This window comes from Nothobranchius furzeri, chromosome 15 (assembly GCF_043380555.1).
Source record: "Nothobranchius furzeri strain GRZ-AD chromosome 15, NfurGRZ-RIMD1, whole genome shotgun sequence".
Taxonomy (NCBI): Eukaryota; Metazoa; Chordata; class Actinopteri; order Cyprinodontiformes; family Nothobranchiidae; genus Nothobranchius; species Nothobranchius furzeri.
Window position 1 is genome coordinate 57,123,759 of NC_091755.1, and position 6,014 is coordinate 57,129,772.

Here is a 6,014-nt window from a genome sequence, read left to right on the forward strand (position 1 = left end):
TGGGAAACAAGAGGCAGGTGGGAGTAATTAACGAGACACAGAGCTGAACTAAACAGGGAGACAGGACAGGGTGTGACAGCCCCCCCCCCCCCCCCCCCCCCCTTCAAAGGGCGGATCCCAGATGCCCACAGGACCAAGGAGCAGGGCGGGAGGAGGGGGACCCAGAAGGAGGGCCCAGAAGAACCGAGGGACCGCCGGAGAGGCTGCAGGGACCAGCAGAGTCCGGGGGCCTGCACCTGGGACAGAGGAGGAGATGACGGGCCCTGGGGGGCCGGTGCCTGCGGCAGAAGAGGAGGCAACGGGCCCTGGGAGGCCGGCGCCTGCGGCAGATGAGGAGGCGACGGGCCCTTGGAGGCCAGCGCCTGCGGCAGATGAGGAGGCGGCGGGCCCTTGGAGGCCAGCGCCTGCGGCAGATGAGGAGGCGGTGGGCCCTTGGAGGCCGGCGCCTATGGCAGATGAGGAGACGACAGGCCCTTGGAGGCCGGCGCCTGCGGCAGATGAGGCGGCGACGGACCCTTGGAGGCCGGCGCCTGTGGCAGAAGAGGAGGCGACGGGCCCTTGGAGGCCGGTGCCTGTGGCATATGAGGAGGCGACGGGCCCTTGGAGGCCGGCGCCTGCGGCAGAGGAGGAGGCGACGGGCCTATGGAGGCCGGTGCCTGCGGCTACGATAGAGGGGCCCTGCAGGCTGGGCCGGTGACAAAGTTTCTGCAGGCTGGGCCTGTGACAAAGTCTCTGCAGCCTGGGCTGGTGACAAAGTCTCTGCAGCCTGGGCCGGTGACAAAGTCTCTGCAGGCTGGGCCGGTGATAACGTCTCTGCACGCTGGGCCGGAGCGACCTTCAGAACCACCATCGGAACCGTAGACGGTGGAGACGTTGGACTGGAAGGAGCGTCGACACCTGGAGTGAAGAGAGCATCCTCAGACGAGGTGACCTCAGACGAGCCGACTTCAGACGAGGCGACGTCATCAGACGAGCCGACGACTTCAGAGGAGGCGACATCATCAAACAAGCCGACGTCAGAGGAGGCAACGTCATCAGACGAGACGACGACTTCAGAGGAGGCGACGTCATCAGACGAGCCAACGACTTCAGAGGAGGCGACGTCATCAGACGAGCCGACGACTTCAGAGGAGGCGACGTCATCAGACGAGCTGACTTCAGAGGAGCCGACTTGGGGGGCGACTTCAGCCGAGCCGACTTGGGAGGCGACTTCAGCCGAGCCGACTTGGGAGCCGACTTCAGACACGTCGACTTGGCAGATGACTTCAGACACGTCGACTTGGCAGATGACTTCAGACACGTCGACTTGGGAGACGACTTCAGACATGTCAACTTGGGAGACGACTTCAGACACGTCGACTTGGGAGACGACTTCAGATACGTCGACTTGGGAGACGACTTCAGATACGTCGATTTGGGAGACGACTTCAGATATGTCGACTTCAGGCCCGGGGGCGTGGACATCAAAACAGGAAGGGGCGTTGACTTCAGAACAGGAAGGGGCGTCGACTTCAGAACAGGAAGGGGCGTAGACTTCAGAAACGGAAGGGGCGTCGACCACAGGACAGGAAGGGGCATTGACTTCAGAACAGGAAGGGCCGTCGACCACAGGACAGGAAGGGGCGTCGACCACAGGACCGGACCGGGCGTCGACCATCATCGACTTCTGGTCTCGGGGCGTCGGCTTCGGGTCCGAGGGCGTCGACTTCTGGTCCTTCAATTTTTGGACCGTCGACCTCTGGGCCGCTGGTCTCTGGACCAGAACCGGAACCGTCTGCTTCTGGTCCGTGGGCGTCTGCTTCTGGCCCGGGGGAGTCGGGCTCTGGTCCCTCGTCTTCTGGACCGCCGACTTTTGGACCGGATCCGGTACCGTCTGCTTCCGGGCCGGTACCCTCTGCCTCTGGGCCCGCTCCGTCGGCCTCTGGGCCCGATCCGTCAGCTTCTGGGCCGGTGGCAGAGCCGCTGCTGGGAGAGCTGGGAACGATGAGGAGAGGAGGGAGATTAGATCGTCCAGCTGTAGCTCCCTGAGGCTGAGCGTCCGACGGAGCTGGACCAGCTCAGCCCGCTGACCGGCAAGCTCCGCAGTGTGAACCCCGGGCTCGCTCCTCTGGCCCTGAGACGAGGAGGATAGAGCGTCCAGGTGAGACTCCTGGAGGCTGATGAGCTGGCGGAACCGGCCGAGCTCCGCCTGGAGCTCTATCAGCCGGGCTGCGATCGCTGCTCCTCCCCCTGCAGACGACGGAGACAAAGTCTCTGCAGGCTGGGCCGGTGACAAAGTCTCTGCAGGCTGGGCCGGTGACAAAGTCTCTGCAGCCTGGGCCGGTGACAAAGTCTCTGCAGGCTGGGCCGGTGATAAAGTCTCTGCAGGCTGGGCCGGAGCGACCTTCAGAACCACCATCGGAACCGGAGACGGTGGAGACGTTGGACTGGAAGGAGTGTCGACACCTGGAGTGAAGAGAGCATCCTCAGCCGAGATGACCTCAGACGAGCCGACTTCAGACGAGGCGACGTCATCAGACGAGCCGAAGACTTCAGAGGAGGCGACGTCATCAGACGAGCCGACTTCAGAGGAGGCGAAGTCATCAGATGAGCCGACTTCGGAGGAGGCGACGTCATCAGACGAGCCGACGACTTCAGAGGAGGCGACGTCATCAGACGACCCTACTTCAGAGGAGGCGACGTCATCAGAGGAGGCGACGTCTTCAGACGAGCCGACTTGGGGGGCGACTTCAGCCGAGCTGACTTGGGAGGCGACTTCAGCCGAGCCAACTTGGAAGACGACTTCAGACACATCGACTTGGCAGACGACTTCAGACACGTCGAATTGGCAGACGGCTTCAGACACGTCGACTTGGGAGACGACTTCAGACACGTCGACTTGGGAGACGACGTCAGACACGTCGACTTGGGAGAGCATCCAGGTGAGACTCCTGGAGGCTGATGAACTGGCGGAACCGGCCGAGCTCCGCCTGGAGCTCAATCAGCCAGGCTGCGATCGCTGCTCCTCCCCCTGCAGACGACGGAGGCACCGGTTTGGCAGGAGACGGGACTGGTGGTCTGGCCGGGGGTGTGTCCAAACTGCTGCGCCGGGCACGGCCAGCGGCGGACTCGCAGCTCCATCCTGAAGCGCGGGGCTGCGATGGCTTCCGGTGTCTTTCCCCACACCGTGGACCGACTCCGGGGCAGCAGATCGCCAGCCTCGTGTCCTCATAGCTGGATCGATCCAGGAGCATCTTCCCATCCCAACTCCCGTCCGATTCCGGAAGGGCAGAGAGGAACGCCGAGGCTGACGGTCGGGGACGGCGGTGGCGGCGAGGCGGAGCTGGGGCTGGAGAGGGAGAAGCTGGCTGGTGGGTCGGGGTGAGCCACTGGAGCAGGTTCTCCCACGGAAGAATCTCCCCGCTGGATCCTGTAACGGGTCGAGTCATTCTGTCACGCATGCCGGTGAAGAAAGCCAAGGAAAGGCGAGGATCCAGACTGGGCAGGAAGCAGGCAGACAGGTAGAATTCACTTCGTAGATTTATTAGGACACACGCTGGATAATGAAACAATGACTCGACACAGGACACAAAACAGACGGGGTTTAAATACAGGAGAACCGGGAGCTAAGGTGATTGGGAAACAAGAGGCAGGTGGGAGTAATTAATGAGACACAGAGCTGAACTAAACGGGGAGACAGGACAGGGTGTGACATCACACTTGTCAGCTGGGTGATGTGAAAGGTCAAATTAGAAACGTGAAAGGCTGAAAAAAGGCTGTTTGGTGTTGACCATGGCCCAATCCCAATACTCGCACTTCCACACTTGCGTCTATCAACCCTGAACAGGGGTGCAAGGGCGCAGAGTGTTGATCACGCCCCTTTTGCACCTTGAGCCACGCTTCGCCCAAGTCTGCATTGATGTATATTACCCACAATCCATTTCTGCAGGAGAAAAGGCTCAAGTGTCTTTTCTGAAAATATGCATTTTCAAATGAAAGTAGTTCCTTTTAGGAATTGATGTAGTTCATGATTATTTGGTTTTTGGTGTAAATAAAATTGATTACACTCACCAAAGTTGCTGATCATTTATATGAAAACCATCCTCCTCTGCAGGAAGACTACAATAACTTTGTCATAGAGCTGTCTCTGAGACAAACTAGAGATAGCTGGGATGGGTGGACTTTTGATGATCAGCTTCGCTGAAAAAGTCCGTCTTGAAGATGGAACTGCAATAATCCCTGAGACCATTTCAATTTATTTTTCTTCGTTAGCCATCCATCTGCTATCAGTTGACAAGTGATGATTATGGTGGACGGCTGATGAAGAGTTTAACTCATAATACAGCTGGAGACGATTTCGGAGATCCACTTGTAAACTAGTAGGTCATAAATCTGCATGTGAAAGTCAAAATAAAGCGGCTCAATATTTTATTCAATATTTAAAACCTACATCACTAAAGTCATTAAAGTCAGGTGTAACGTTTTTAGCAACCATGACTCAATCCTGACTGAAGCAAGCCATATAAACCCTAAAAAAATCTGCATGAGAGTAATTATTAAAAAGGGAGGTCATTCTCCTCTGAGCACAAGTTATGGGAGTGCTTGTCTTATCCAGCATCCATCGTTTGTGTTAAAGGCACCGTTCCTTCTCATCTGCCTCGTTGCAGGGGTGGGCCCCTGCCAAGCCAGGGCTCCCTCCCCCCTGAAGCTCCGCCCCTGCGTAGGGCGCAGTGCGAGTGATGGGATTGGACCTATTTAAAGTGAGGGTCAATGCATGGGTGGAGATGTAGAGACGTTGTAGTTTCTCAATCTAAAAATGAGTTGTTAACGAGGGCATGCACGCACTCACACAACACTTACCGCTCAGGAGAAAAGTAGACACCAGTTCTGCAGCATTCTGGAGGATTTCCTGTTAAACGCGATCATTAGATGAAAAGGGGAGGAGGGCATTTTTTTTTTTCGAAAAGGAGAGCGGCTCAGAGCGCTAATGTGTCAAATCAGCAGGTGAGTGGCTGAGCCAGGTGGAGGTGCGGCTGCCTCACCTGGAGACCAGTGCAGTGCAGCCACGTAGTAATTTGCTGGTGTCACGTTTTTCAGCTTAGCCATCAGCCACAGCTGGTTCTACATAAATGCGGAGAGTTTTTAACCTGAAGATGGAGATATAATTATGGTTTTGGGCTGAAATATTAAATTTAAAGTAAGTTGCACTAAACTGCCACACTAATGATTACACATGTCTACAGCACCATTAGGCTCTCATTTATACAGATTATTAGCAAAAGAAAAGTTCATTTAGACATTACTTGCTCTTTAAAACCAAACAGGGACAAAATATATTATTATTTACTTAATATTTACTAAGAAATCACAGTGTAACCATAGAAACATTACTTGGTATATATGGTGTGTGTGTGTGTGTGTGTGTGTGTGTGTGTGTGTGTGTGTGTGTGTGTGTGTGTGTGTGTGTGTGTGTGTGTGTGTGTGCGTGCGCTCTGTCTTCTCGATCTCCAGTGAGTTGTGGTGGATGGCTGCTTATACCGAGCCAGGATCCTCTGGAGATTTCTTCCTGTTAAAAGAGAGTTTTCCTCTCCACTGTCGCTGCATGCTTGCTTAGTATGAGGATTGCTGTAAAGTCACTGACACCAGTGAGTGACTTGATGCACTTTGCTGGGTTCCTTATATAGGAAACTTTTTTCTGATTGGCCTAATGAACTGACTTGTATTGGAATGTTTATTATGTGAAGTGCCTTGAGACGACTCTTGCCGTGATATGGCGCTACATAAATAAACTTGAAATGAATTGAAACAAATAGACAAAGCCAAAAAACAAATAAAATCCATCCTCTGGTGGATGGTTCCAGAATATGCTGAGGTGATTGACAAACATCCAGAACACTGGATAAGCTGTTAAAGGTTTACCCTGGAATGACACTGAAGCCAAATTATCATCGCCTCTAGGTTTTAGTATTCAGAAACGATGGTGCAACACTCATTTGGTTCTTCAAGTCGCTTCTTTTTTCTTTTAATAATTTGTT